Source organism: Cebus imitator, unplaced genomic scaffold (assembly GCF_001604975.1).
Source record: "Cebus imitator isolate Cc_AM_T3 unplaced genomic scaffold, Cebus_imitator-1.0 Scaffold34, whole genome shotgun sequence".
Taxonomy (NCBI): domain Eukaryota; kingdom Metazoa; phylum Chordata; class Mammalia; order Primates; family Cebidae; genus Cebus; species Cebus imitator.
The window spans coordinates 5595031-5610613 of NW_016107349.1; the positions used below are offsets into that span (position 1 = coordinate 5595031).

Consider the following 15583-nt stretch of genomic DNA (forward strand, 5'->3'; position numbering starts at 1 on the left):
GCTGACATGGGAGGATAAGCTGGTTCTCACTGAGCTTAGGTGGAGCTGGTTTTCCTTTATATATCAGTATATATTTCCCTGCTTGACCAGAGGGAAATTATATGCTATTTTATGCACAATTATATACTATTTTCTGCAACCAGTATCTAACTTAATATTTAGCTCTTGGCTACATATTCAACAAAGGTGTTGCAATTGCCCATTTCACCATCAAACGAGGAAGCTTGGTTTTACTTTGTTTTCAAAATGATACTTGAAAACACACACACTAGCACTTACATACACACACTAGCACTTACATTCTTTTAACATTTCAGGAAGTGGGCATGAGTAGGTTTTAGCCTTGAAACTGCTTTGTCATCCAGTTTGTATCTGGCTAAGGAATGGAAAAACAAAAAGAAAAGAAAGCAGAGCTCATCTTGATCACTGTAATTGGCACCGACAGCAGACACCAGTGTGCCAATAGCTCCAAAGCATTCCTACGCAAAAGCTACTTCAGCTGTCCGAGATTTTCCCGATTTGTTTTGTTTGCACATTTGATGTATAATCTTGTGGTTTGGCCCTCTTCACCACCTAAAACAGAAAAAACATATTCAATCCCTAGGTCATTTCAACTGGAACTTGCTCTTCAAGTTCCAACTATGTCAACAAATTAAAGGACTTGATCATGGAAATTCTTTTTCTAAGTGAACACTTTGCCGTTCCTCAAATCCTTCTGCAGGCTCAGCAGACACATGCAAACAGCCTCTTTAGATGTGGTCACCATTGACAGCTCAAAAGAACCAAATCAAAACCCTGAAGACTTCACATAAAAACTCATCTTTGGAAGAAGAGCTCGCGTTTCAAAGATGATATTAATACGAGAATATTTTTTCGCATCCTGCTTTAGCTTAAATTTCTTGTGATTAAATATTACCCATAATGCTGTATTGTCTAATCACCCAGTGAGTGAGATGTCTGGAACTTTGATAGTGAATGATGAAGAAGTGTTCTGGGGGACTACTTTTATTTCATCTTCCTTTCTTGTTGATGATGATGGGATCAGAGTAAAATATTGTAAAACGAACCAAGTATGACTATTCGAGTACTGAATTTTATTTTCTTAATGCTTAATACTATATCAGCTTAAAATAGGCACCTGTTTTTGTGGTCTCTTATAGTTTCTTTTTTCTCATTATAGCTTGTTAAGTGAAAGGTAGATGGGCATTAATATTACTAAAAATAATAAAAATACTTCCAATTCAATAAGCATTTCAATAACCGGATGAAGGGCTTTGCTTGGATTGTCCCTTGTGGTACCCTCACCTACCCTTCAAGGTAGGTATGCTGTGTTATTGATAGTGTTACTCAAAAAAGACTTGGTCTTCTAGAAATTCAGTGACTTGACCCAGGTCCTATCACTAGCTCAGCTTTTTTAATTTTTACTTTTTGTGAGTACGTAGTAGGTCTATATATTTATGAGGTACATGAGCTGTTTTGACACAGGCATGCAATGTGAAATAACCACATCATGAGAATGGGTTATATCATCCTCTTAAGGATTTATCTTTTGTTTTACAAACAATCCAGTTATACCCTTTGAGTTATTTTAAAGTGTGCAATTATTATTCACCATAGTCACCCTATTGTGCTGTCAAATAGGTCTTGGTCCTTCTAATTTTTTTTCTACCCATAAAGCATACTCACCTTTCCCCCACCCCAGCCCCCTACTACCCTTCCCAGCCCCTGGTAACCATCCCTCTATTCTATAAGTCCATGAATTCCATTGTTTTGATTTTTAGATTTCACAGACAAATGAGAACGTGATGTTTGTCTTTCTGTGCCTGCTTTATTTCAATTGACATAGTGATCTCTAGTTCCATTCGTATTGTTGGATGGATGACAGGATCTCATTCTTTTTTGTGGCTGAATAGTACTCCATTTTTTTTTTTTTATCCATTCATCTGTTGACGGACACTTAGTTTGTTTCCAAATCTTGGCTATTGTGAACAGCGCTGCCACAAACATGGGGGTGTGGATATCTCTTAGATGTACAAATGGCAAACATTTTCTTTCTTTGGAGTATATAGCCTATAGTGCAATTGCTGGATTGTATGGTAGCTTAATTTTTAACATTTTGAGAAACCTCCAAACTGTTCCCCATTGCAGCTGTACTAATACACATTCCCACCAACAGTGTACAAGCGTTCCCTTTTCTTCACATCCTTGCCAGCATTTTTTATTGCCTCTCTTCTACATATATTTTAAATGGGGTGTGATGATATCTCAGTGTAGTTTTGATTTGCATTTCTTATTGATCAGGTGTTGAACACATTTTCATATGCCTGTTTGCCATTTGTATGTCTTCTTTTGAGAATTGTCTATCCAAATATTTTAACCATGTTTTGATTGGATTATTAGCTCTTTTCCTATAGTCATTTGATCTCTTTATAGAAGTTTGTCATTAAGCCTTGGTCAGATAGATAGTTTGCAAATATTTTCTTCCATTCTGTGGGGTGTCTCTTCACTTTGTTGATTGTTACCTTTGCTGTGCAGAAGCTTTTTGATTTGTGATCCCCTTTGTCCATTTTTGCTTTGGTTGCCTGTGCTCAAGAAATTTTTGCCCAGACCAATGTCCTGGAGATTTTCGAATAGGTTTTCTTGTAGTAGTTTCACCCTTGAGGTCTTAGATGTAAGTCTTTGATATATTTTGAATTGATTTTTATAGATGGCAAGAGATACAGGTGTATTTTCACTCTTCTGCATATGGATATCCAGTTTGCCCAGCACCATTCATTGAAGAGACTGTCTTTTCCCCAGCATATTTTCTTGGCACTTTTCTCAAAAGTAAATGCACTGTAGGTGTATGGATTTTTTTCTGGATTCTCTATTTGTTCCATCGGTCTGTGTGTCAGTTTTTATGCCAGTACCATACTGTTTTGGTTACTATAGCTCTGTAGTATAATTTGAAGGTAATGCGATTCTCCAGTTTGTTGTTTTTGCTCAGGGTTTTTTTTTTTTTTTTTTCCGTAACACTATGGACCTTTTGAGCTCTTTGTTGTAGGATGATATGCTGTGTATCGTATGGGATTTTGCAGCATTCATGGTCTCTACCCACCAAATGACAGTTGCATCCCCAGTCGTGACTATCAAAAATGCCTCCAACATTGCCAAATTTCCTTGGGGTGCAAGCAGTGAGGCAAAACTGCTCCTGTTAGGATGACTTTGCTAGTTATGTGACAGAGCCTGGGAATGCCCTAGAGGAATTCTCTTCCTCTTAACGCATGTGCTGTATAATACCTGTCTTCTTGTCTCTTCTGTTTTTTCATCTGAACATAAGAGTTTAGAACTTGAAAAACCAATCACTAATGTCTGCTTGTTCATCAGGTGAAGTGCATTGATAAATACTTCCTTTTCTCTTTGTGAGTATTGTAAATAAAAGTTGTGTAGAGAGCCATGTATTGTGAAAGCAGTAGGACTTGCACAGTATTTTGGATGAAGAGGGCCAGAATAAGCTTTTTAAATTTAATTTAGTTTTTATTTTTTTATGATGGAGTCTCATTCTGTTACCGAGGCTGGAGTGCAGTGGCGTGATCTCGGCTCACTGTAACCTCTGCCTCTGGAGTTAAAGCAATTCGCCTGTCTCAGCCTCCCAAGTAGCTGGGACTACAGGTACACACCACTATGCCTGGCTGATTTTTGTATTTTTAGTAGAGATGGGGTTTCACCATATTGGTCAGACTGGCCTCAAACTCCTGACCTCAGGTGATCCGCCTGCCTCGGCCTCCCAAAGTGCTGAGATTACAGGTGTGAGAGCCACAGCATTTTTTTAAATTGCTCACCCCAGTTTCCTAATTGTGTGCTTGGGATATGCAGTAGTTACATGTTCAGAGTCAGACATCTAATCTTTATTTCCTCTGAACTGTTGAGTGGCCTTGAGTGAGTCACTAAATCATTTGTGCTTCTTTGTTGTCTTTTTGGGGGAGCAAACACCATCTTCTACTGTAATACCTTTTACTTTTGAATTTGGAGGGTAATGTTATAGTAACTGCAAAACTCTTTGAAAGGAATTCCAAGATATCCAATTCATTGAAAAGCAAAGACAATTTTTTGGAAAAAGGAAACATTGTTCATTGGAATTAATTTTGGAGCTGAAATAGTTCATTTGTCAGCCATCAATATTCAAGATACTATTAGAAGAAAGCCAGGAGGTAGCAACAGAACCCCTTTCTGAGCCATTTTCTCAGGGAATTCTCAAGCCTTGGAGTCACTGAGGATTGGGTTAATACAAAACCATTGTAGAAAAACTGAATGAAAGCGTGTTTCAGTAGTGACTGGATGTTGGTGCCATCCATTCATTTCATAGAAGCTGAGGACATATTTTGCCCTTTTCCAGTGTAGATAGGTTTGAAGTACATTGTCCTGTGGGAATGCCTTCTCCCAATTAGAAATTCTACAATGGAAAAAAGACTTGGCTTCTGACGTTCTAAAGATGGTTAGGCAGTGGACAGACCACAGCCCTGCCTCCTGCTTGAGAAAGTTACAGAGCAGTTTCTTATTGAGCACTTGAAATGTAACTTAGGTGGTTGGGAATCCCATCACCTCAAGCCTGCAAAATAGCCATCAAATTGCTTTTGCCAATTAGTACATGAAACAGCTGAGAATAAAACAAATCTCCATGTAGCTAGGGCAGTAGGCAACTAAATGTTTCTTCTTAACTGCTCTTGATTTATTGAGTGACAGATGTACGTGGCTACCTAATTTATAAATGAGGTGGTGTTTTGTCTGGTGAACACATAGCATATTTATTGCTTAATAAATATTTCATGAGCTAAGCCCTGACTCTTACGGATATAGGGAATAAAGAGTCATTATGCTTATATAGAATGCTGTATAATTTTAATATGCATTTATGTCATTGTTTTAAACACATAAGCAGTCAAGAAATGAATAACTCACTCAACGAAGTTGAAATTAACAAAGTAAATTACAAATTGACTTTAAAAGTGTCACGTTAAATATTTTTTTACATAGTCACTGATTTCACTCTGCCTGCAGTGGATCATTAAAACAGATGTGATAGGAAGAAAACAAAGAATATTTCATAATTTTTTTTTTAAGAAAACAAGTAATAGGATAAAGATGGCTTTTTTTCTGGTGACAGAAGAGAAAATAGAAAAACAAGAAAATGACCCCAAAAAAGGAATGAGGTTGCTCCTTTCTTGTGCTCATTACATCCCAAAAACAACATCCTGATTTTTCTCCTAATCTGGTAGCAATTGGGCTGCAAATTGTGGGACGCCCGGTAAATGGGAGCCTCCACTCTCCTTCTGTTTTTATCAGGTGGGTAGAACTGGTAGACCATCCTGATTGGTGATAAAAGTACATCAACTCTAAGGACAAATGGGGCCTAGTAGTACAAAGAAATAACAGCATTACTTGCCCAGTAAAAATCTGGAGTCAGCCGGGTGCTCACGCCTGTAATCCCAGCACTTTGGGAGGCCGAGGTGAGTGGATCACCTGAGGTCAGGAGTTTGAGACCAGTCTGGCCAACATGGTGAAACCCTGTCTCTACTAAAAACACAAAAATTAGCTGGGAGTGGTGGTGGGCGCCTGTAATCTCAGCTGCTCAGGAGACTGCAGAGAATAGCCTGAACCAGGAGGCAGAGGTTGCAGTGAGCCAAGATTGTGCCACTGCCCTCCAGCCTGGGCAACAAGAGCAAAACTCCGTCTCAANAAAGAAAGAAAGAAAGAAAAGAAAAAGAAAACCTGGAACCACATGATTTCTGTACCTGTTCATACAGGATACCATGCAGATTATAATGGGATATCTGGAGCTGGAGAACATTTTACATTGTTGGATCCATATGCACCCAGCCGCCTTTGTAGTCAATCTGTAATATTTTCAGATTACATAAATGTTTAACAATATTTTCAAATAATATTTTCAAATCAGTGGATTGATGAAAATACAGAAAAGATGTCTTCATCTACTGCACACTAAGTCTCAATTAACATTTGGATATGGTTCAGATTTTCTTTTCTTCGTAGGTTAAGTAATTGCCACCAGGTTAAACTGTTTCTTTAAGACCATTTAGGTTAACTACGAAATAAAAAAGGAAAAGGACATTTTGCTAGATGTTTATATAATATTTTCTAGATTAACTTTTATTTTTTTTGACGCATGGGTGGCTTTCAAAAGGTTAATTTTAGACTTCTGAAGATTTTCAGATTTTTCTACAATGTCTTTGTGCCCAATTCTTTATGACTTTTGAAATTCCATCAAATTAACTGCTGTCTCTTGCACATAATGTTTAAACTCTTTTTCTCAGACCTCAGCTTCTGGCTGCAGGGCCAGTAGGGTTAATTTAGAGCTTGTCATACCTTTCATATGACTCTTCCTTACATATGATTGAAATTCTGTTGATTCGATAATACTGAAAATGTGTTGAGCCCAAATCTGTAAGTGCCAGTAGGGTTTTGAATGCCACGTACTTTCCCAGGATAAGAACCAAGGTATTGTTAGGTATTTATAGTTTACCTCAGAGCCGATGAATAATGTTTTACAAATTCTTGACTCTTTACATCATTACCAACCTTCAGCTATTCATTTTGGCTATTTAGCATTGTTCATTGTCTCTTAATTACCTGGGCTTTTTTTTATCCCTTTAATTGAAATAATTTTATACCTGGCTCTGAGCATTAAAGGTTCTTAGCATCTGATTTCTTAAAATTACATTTTTATGCAATCCTAGCATTTTGAGAGGCCAAGGCGGTCAGATCACTTGAGGTAAGAAGTTCGAGACCAGCCTGGCCAACATGGTAAAACCCCGTCTCTACAAAACAATATAAAAATTAGCCAGGCATGGTGGTGTGTGACTGTAATCCCTGCTACTCCAGAGGCTGAGGCAAGAGAACTACTTGAGCCCAGGAGGCAGAGGTTGCAGTGAGCCAAGATCATGCCACTGTACTCCAGCCTAGGTGACAGAGTGAGACTCCATCTCAAAATATATGTATATATATACATTTAAAATTCCTAATCACCTTATATATTGTGGATCCTAGCATTTATCTACTCATTTAGAATATTCAGGTCCAAGTACTTCGTAATAATTTGTTTTCAAATCCATTAAAATAAGTATTATTTAATAATATTAAACATACACAAAGCATATAGTAACTGTTATTGCTTAAATACTAAAGGCTTCCAGTTAAGAGACAGGAGGAAAAATTGTGTAGGCCTTAGTCACTATGGCTAGGAAGGCCTGGAGGTTTGTGTTGTGTGTGGAATGTGTGTGCACGTATCTTTGAGTTTGGTTTTGTTTGAGTGAGTAGAACTTTATCAAATAGCTCCTCCCAGATATGTGTGTGTACCGCTCCCTCATGCTTGTAGGCCTCAACTCACATACCTTAGGTGAGGCTTAGCTTGACCAGCTATTGAAACCTTGGCCCTTCACCACATACCCTAAATTTCTCTTACCCCAGTAGGTACTCAGTAAACATTTGAGAAGTTTCTCCCTGACCTCGAAAAGAATGAGTGTCTTTGGAATTGTTTTAATCTCACTGCTTTACAGTTGAGAAACACATGTTTTGGTGCTTTTGAATCTGAACCCTTCTCCTATTTAATTTTTCTATAATCCTGATAAAAACTAAAGTTTACTTAATGGAGCTGACTGTTGAAAAACGCAGGGGTTAGGAACACCAACCTCTGCACAGTTGAAAAATCTGCCCTTACATTTGACTTCCCCAAAACTTAACTACTAATAGCCTATTGTTGAGTGGAAGCCTCACCGATAACATAAATAGTTTATTAGCACATATGTTGTATTTTATATGTATTATTGACTGTATTCTTACAATAAACTAGACAAAAGAAAATATTATTAAGCAAATTATAAGGAAAATACATTTACTATCCATTAAGTGGAAATGGATCATGATAAAGTTCTTCATCCTCATCATCTTCACATTAATAAGCTGAGGAGGAGGAGGAAGAGGAGGGGTTGGTCTTGCTGTCTCAGGGTGGCAGAGATGGAATAGATGAAGGATGTAGAAGGGGAGGCAGGAAAGGCAGGTACATTGTAAAAAAAAAAAATAAGTGGACCTTGATTGTTCAAACCATGTTGTTCTAGTGCCAGCTATACTTCTTTACATGCCCAAAGTCATTAACTAATAAGAGATGTGTGTTAAAAGTTAGAAAGACCCTGAGCTTTGGGAGTCACATAATCCCAGGATCAAGTACAGATGTTTACCATCTGTATAAATTTAAGCAAATTTATTTACTTTTCATAACTTTAGTTTTAAAATAAATCTCACAAATGGGTTAGTAATAATGACCTACAAGAATTTTGTGACGATTAGCAGTAAGATGTAAGAAAATGCCTGACAAGGTGCTTGGCATTGAGAAGGTGCTCAGTAACTGATATGCGTACATTTCAAGTATATATGTGTGCTTGTTTGTTACGTATGTGTATACGCACACAGCTATGAGAAATCATGGATTCCTTTCACAGATGTGGAAGAAAGAACCTTTTGAAGTCTATATGTAAAGAACTTAGGAATTAATGTCCTGCCTTTATCCAAGGTATAACTGTTTGCCATGTTCAAAGGGCATTGATAAGATTAATATTCAAAATTTTCTTTGAAGCCCTGATACAGAAGAACCTGGAAGTAAAACCCATAGCTCATTCTATAGGAGAATAAGTTCTCAACGTCGAGTAACAGACTCAGTGGGAAAACTAGGCCATTTCTGGTTTGCTTTGTTTTCTTGACTTCACATGTATATTTTCTTGGTTCTGTGAAGAAGATTTGGAAGGGTTCAGTTGACGGGCAAGAAGTGATCGTGTTTCTTGGTCTGTTGCTTGGAGTTGAGCTGTACAAGTCCCCTGGGGCAGGTTTGGAGGTCTTTGAGATTTCTGCAGTTGGAATTGGGCTGGTTTTCATTCCGATTCAGACAGGCTGTGTGGCTGCATCTCTCAGGAAATTACAGTTCATTTTTTGACTATCCAGGAAGAGCCTTTTAAAATACTGATGCCCAAAAAACAAACAATGACTCCCTGCATAGGGCAAGGAGGCCGCATCTCACCCAAGGGCCAGGAAACAGGCGCCCCTGAACTTTTGCCATTGTTTGTTTTCACACGTTATCTTCTCTTCCAGATCTGGAGACTGACACAGAAACTGCCCTCACGGATTTAGGTGCGGTCCATTAAATTACCACCAGTACTCATCTTCACAAGAATCTTAAATAGAATCAGGCATTTCTGTAAATACTCAAACAACTGGACATACACTTTTCATGTTCTTCTGTTTTCTTTTCTGAGGAACTCCAGCACATTTGTTAGCTATTTGTCATGTTACGCCTTCTGCAATCATGGACCAAACCAGAGCTTAGACACTAACGTAAGGCAGGTTTTTTATTTTTGAATATGGAAAAAGGATTTTAATGTGAGAATTTATTTTCTGGAATTGTCCAATGTACAAAGAGATAAAATAATTTCAGAGGTAGAGATTCTAAAGTAATTGAACCCATCATTTTGCTAAGGACATTTTTTTAAAAAAACATTTTCATTGTTTAAACTCTTTTTGCCTATCAAGATAGTACCTGGGAGAAATCAGATTTTTCACAGGTGAGCAGTTACCATGCAACTGGCAGAGATGAGAACATGCTAGTTGTGCCTTGTTATGGAGTGTGTTGATTTTCAATTGATTTTAAGCATACTTTAAATGGTAATGAGAATACTGAGCCTGGGAGAGAGCATATGGCCTTAACGATTTGATTCTCAGAAAGCAAGCAAATATTTTAAAATGATAGAGTTTCCTGAGCGTCAAAGTCAAGGTGAAAGCTGAGTGTTTGAATGACAGAAATGATTTCTTCTTTATTATTTTTAGCTATGCCTTTATTATATTTTATTGCGTTGAGATGAAAAAAATAAAGAGGAACACTAGCGTTTGCTATCCGAGTTTGGATCAAATTAAATACGACATAAGGCTTTGCTCAAAAGATATGACAACTTTGGTGCTTTTGAACTCAAATCATCCTTTCAAACAAAATTTAATATGAAAAAGTCAATTAAAATATAATAAGGAAAAATGTAGCTCAAGGAGCTGGAAAATGAGAGAATATTTATCAGGGCATGAGAGAAAGATGAAGAGAAATATAAGCTGTTTGGGCATGAACTGCATTTATCTATACAATACTCCATACATATTATCTTATTAACTAAGAGAGGTATATGAGTAAAGGAGAGGGGCCATTTAGAGAATCTCGATTTCTTTATGAGAAAATACGTCAGATAGGTGTCATTATAAGTTTGTCTTTTTATTTGTTCTACCTGATTTTGCTGGCTGAGGTTCCCAGCTAAATGGCAAAGTCTGTGAGCTTATTTTTTTCTTAAGTTGCTCTATTTTCTTGATTAGAAGTTTGATACTGGAAGTAACAAGATGCGGTCAATTTTTTTTTTTTTTTTTTAAGATAGAGTTTCACTCTTGTTGCCCAAGCTGGTGTGCAATGGTGCGATTTCCGCTCACTGCATTCTCCGCCTCCCGGGTTCAAGTAATTCTCCGCCTCAGCCTCCTGAATAGCTGGGATTACAGGCGCCCACCACCACACTCAGCTAAGGATGTGGTCAACTTTAAGATATTTATTGGGTTTAAACGACTTGTGAGGAGTCCAGTCAGTTAAGAGACACAATTATTTCTACTATGGAAATCTAAAAACATGAGTGAATTATGTAGAAACGTGTGGCTTAAAATTGTATACTGATAGACGTTACAGCTGAGTGGGACTGCTGAGATGATGTATTCTGCTGGCATTCCTTTATGCCAGTGAAGTGATTTATTTACAGTCATAAACCTAATAGTCTGAGGTTGGGAACTCATCTGAAATGATCTCAGTTTCAAACTCTTTTCTAATGGCTTGTCTATACTTGTCACTATTTCCTTTAGTTGTTTCACTCAAAACTGTCAATCTAGTCACTTCACATAGACACATCGTAAGTCTAATGATGAAAATAATGATTACCATTTACTGAGCAATTACTCCATTCCAGCCATTTACTAAGTACAAACTTGGCGTAAGTAGTCTCATTTAATCTTTATAACCTTGTTGCAAGGAGGTTTTGGATCAGAGTAGTTACATGATTTGCTACATATTTGCCCACAGCTCATTAATGGCAGAGGAAGTGTTCGGACATACAAGTCTGTCTGACAACATTTCAGAGAAAAGGGAAGGATGGAGTGAGAGTTGGGTGAATTGTGTTTCATTCATCAGGGAATTAAACAGATCTCTTAACTGAATAAAGGCATTCTACTGGAATTCTGAACTTAGATTTTCAAGTGATTTTCGGGTGCAGTGCACAGTGATACCAGATACTGGGAGCAGGTTGAGAAAACCAAGTCTTCTCTATCAGCCTTATCAGCACTTCAGGTCCACTGAAATCATCGTAGTGCTTGGCTTCTGATGGTGATGTTCTGATGCTCTGAGAAGTTCTTCAGAAGTTTTTGTGATCATAGAACTACTTCTCAGTTGGACCTCATAGGATTTTCAAGCTGAAAGAAACCCTTGACATTATAAAATTCCTCTTGTTCCTGTTATGGTTTTAATACGCAAGCCTAGATAAATGAAGTGACCACACATACAGTTAGTGACAGAACTAAGACAAAGAATTCTTTGGAATTCAAGGGTTTACCTTTTTGTACTATTCAGACAGACTCTCTTTAAAAAGCTATGTGTGTGATAGTTTTAATGGTATGCAACATATTTTATATAACTGTGCATTAGGATGAAATAAGAGAAATGGGATTTTAAGATGACAAGTGCTGCAAACAGCTTTTGGTCCTATGAAATACTGTAAACTCAATAGCCTAAAAGTATTTGCAAGGTCGGAAATGGCCATATTTTGGCTGCTGCCTCTCTAAACCACTCTCAAGAACAATCTTGTAAGATTGTTCAAAGATACAACACAGTGCTCTTCCTAATCCTTAAAGCAACCTTGTAAAGTAGGTATTGTTGTTCATATTTACTGGGAGAAAAGTGTGAACCAGTGAAGTTAAATTACTTTCCACAGTATCATAAAGCTAATCACTAGAATGTTCAGAAATTGAACACTGGTTTCTTGAATGTGTTGCCCTCCATACCACATTGGATTGATGAAAGAAGTTTTAAGTTAGTCTAATAGTGCCATGTTCAACTAAACAAACTTGTGGTAACTTAGCCATTAATTAATCTTTAATCAGTTCAATTCGTGATTCTCTTTCTGTGTCTTTTCTTTCCTCCCTCCCTCCTTCCTTCTTTCCTCTTTTCCTTTCTTCCCTTTATCAGTTGATTAAGAAATTATATGTGTATTTTACAGGTGACGAAACCAGGCCACAGGAAGATGAAGTAATTTTTCCAGGGTCACATAGCTAGGGAGGGGTAGGTCTGGAATTTAAATCCAAGATCCAAATAAAAAGGCTGCATACAGCCATGGAAATGTTAAACATTATTGTCGTAGGCAGTAGAAATAAAAGTTGCTAATAGGACAATATATGATGGGCACAATGATACTTTCAGAATATCGTCTACAAGTAATTGATGGTGATTTAGAGACTGGAGACAAAGAGATGTAAGGCAAGTGCAGTTCAGCTCATTTATGGGGGTAGCTATAAATCAAGGAGGAGAGGCATGTGAGTGATGTTGTAAAAGAAGAATTGACCTCACTAATGATTCATCTGGGTGATAAGAGGAAGTAGTAGGAGCCAGCATCGGCCTCTTTACTGTAGTAAAAGATGTTGATGCTGTTGGTCAAAATGGAGAAGTCAGAAAAAGAGCTTGAAAGATTTGGTTTGAAGTTCCAGATGGATGTGTGGGTGTACCCCTAGGTTTGGAAATACAGGTCTAAATTTCTGATCAAAATGCTCTAATTGGGTTAAAGATTTGGGATCCAGTTTTATAAGATTAAAGTGGTATCATTTAATCATGTACATTTAATTTGTATACTGAGAAAGAGGTGTTTGGAAATAGAACTATGAGGACTGCCCACTTATCTGTGCAGGGAAAGGTGTGGTCAGAAAAAGGAAGTCTCTGACGGGACATCAAAGAAACTGCTGGAGGTTAGAGCTTGGGGAAAGGAAATGTGGTCAAGAGTATCCTTGCAAAGACAAAGGAATATTGCAAGAGACCATTAGACTTTGTATTATGAAATCATATTGTGGACTTTTTTGCAGTTTCAAAGGTATTTCAGGATAGTGTAAGCTGGATTACAAGGAGCCAGGGAGTAAGAAATAGAGACGACATAATTTACATGGAAGCAAAAATAAAGATGGAGTGGGAGCTTGGAGAACTTCCAGTGCTGGGAAAGAGTTTTTGGAATAGTGAAGACCTGATCCTCTTTCTCATCAGAGAAGACCTGGCTGGGGGTTGAGTCTGTGACTTACGCGTTATGCTGCACAGAGTGTGCTATCCATTCCAACTGCTCAGTAGATGTTTGTTGAATGACAAGGTTAGTCTTTATCAAGCCAGGAGATAGATACTACTTTCATTTTATATTTTGTAAAAAATCGTAGGAGTAAATAAGCAAATGGAAGTCATGTCCTGCAGTAACAGGAGGGTGAGAGGGAGATTAGATGAGGGGCACGAGCTTAACCTCAGAAATGAGAAGGTTTAGTTGTTAACCAGGTAGGGACTAAAGACAGGAAGCAGTAAAGATGTAGGGATGGAAGCTTTCGTGCTGTAGGATGGGATAGAAGGGTGACGCAGTGTGGAAGAAACCAAGTGGAAGAATGTTGTCCTGGGCAGGCCCTAAACTGGCAATCCAAGCCATCAGGGCCAGGTTGGACTCACCATGGACTCATGGACCATTGTTGAGCCATTTTTTAAGCATTGTTTACAAGCCTCTTTGAACTTCAAATGACACAGCACGATCCTAAGAAACAGGTTCTGGAACACAGCCAGACTTCCAGGACTAAAATTATGCCCAGCATCACCAATTCCCTGGGGAGACCACAGACCTCTGGATAATGGAAGACAGCAGGCTGTCCTAGCAGCTGGTGAATGGCAAGCTGCAGTGGATTAATGGCTTAGGGAGCAAAGCCCTGAAGACCTTCCCAGCCCACAGGAAAAAGCACAACACTAGAGTCAGAACACTTGGGTTTGAATCCCAGCTCTGCTCCATGCTAACTAGACAAGCTTGAGCAAAGTCCTGCTACTCCCTGAGCCTCAGTTTGGTCACTTATAAAATGAGACCGATGATGATACTTGCCTTAGAGAGATGTGAGGATCAACAAGATGCATCAGAGAAAACTTCGTAAATTCTCTGCAAATATTAGTCTTTAAAATAATTATAATTGTTACTAGTAAAGTCACAGAGATGTGGTTGGCTATGAAAGAGTCCTAGCAAAAGAGTACTAGGAATATTAAGAATAAGTACTAGCACACTAGCTGCCCTGTGTCTGATGTACCCTGCTCAAAAATTAGAATTTTTTCCTTGAGGTCACTGTGGAATGTTTGGAATATCAGGTTCTAGAAATAGTTGCTCCTTAAAGTCAGGTGGAAGAGTACATTGCCTACCACCATCAACAGTGATTTATTGATCTGTATGACAGAACAGCCCTTTTCACAATAGAGAATTGCTTTTTAACCATATCTAAGCCTGTGATATAATTTGTTATTACTTATTTATAATGAAGGGTAGTAAAGTGTCTGCTTAGATATATATGGCTTATAAATGCATTTGCATATCTATATTTACATATCCACTCTCATACATACGTACTGCCTGTAAATACGTACATAAATATACACGTATATTACACAAAAATACACATATAACTACTTGATTGTCTTTGCTGTCTCCTAACAAAGCAGCCTATTCAAATTCCGTTTCTCAAAGTAGCTATTTTACTAACACAACCTTAGAGTAGTCCCTTTGCTCTGACTTGGAGTTGCCACTGCAGAATTATTCCTGGTACACTACTGGCTTGGCTCCCTGCTCAGCTTCTCAATTGGAAGGCGAGATGGCACTTCCGATTTTATTAAAGCACCCTGGAGCTCAAAGAACAAATTGGAGAAATCAGGATTGATTACATTATGTGCTCTCTTTGTCTTTCTCAGGGTTTGTTCAAAGCCAAGTTAGAGTTTTCAAAGCCAGAGTAGCTGAATGGAGTTCTATACTCAGCACAGGGAATTATGATTTGGCAAAAGTTCCAATTATGAAGAGTGAAATGGAAAGAGTGGGTGTAATTTTGCTTTAGGAACTGTGCCTTCACATCAGTGACTTTTGCTCTGTTAACTGGATGGATCTGGCAACTTATTAGGAAATAAGTTGCTTGAATGTCATAGACGGATAGTGTACCCTTTGATGCATGTGAATTCTTTGTGTAGGGACCCTTCATTTCTGTTTAAAATGGAACAAATAAGCCATTTGGAGGAGGTACTGCAGAGAAATCTACCATAACCCCTGAATAATGATTACCTCTGTTTTAGGGTTTGGGTTTTTTGTTGTTGTTGTTCTGTTTTGTTTTTTGTTTTTGGAGGATAATTGGTGATAATTTCCTTCTCTACAACTGAGGGGGAATAATGTGAAAAGTATAAATGAAGTTTATCTCAAGTTTTTCAGATATTCCAGTT

The 15583-nt window shown here is 37.9% G+C and overlaps 1 protein-coding gene across 3 annotated transcripts in view; it reads left to right on the plus strand.

The window, feature by feature from the left end:
- Positions 1 to 15583, plus strand: part of FLRT2 (fibronectin leucine rich transmembrane protein 2) — a 99205-nt gene that overhangs the window by 57984 nt on the left and 25638 nt on the right. Inside the window, exon 1 of one of the 3 annotated variants that reach the window (XM_037737103.1) lies at positions 9136 to 9605. The exons of the other annotated variants lie outside the window; for them this stretch is intronic. The gene's annotated coding sequence lies outside the window, so the exon portion shown is untranslated. Of the gene's footprint in view, positions 1 to 9135; positions 9606 to 15583 lie in introns of those variants that run through there. 3 annotated transcript variants of the gene reach the window in all.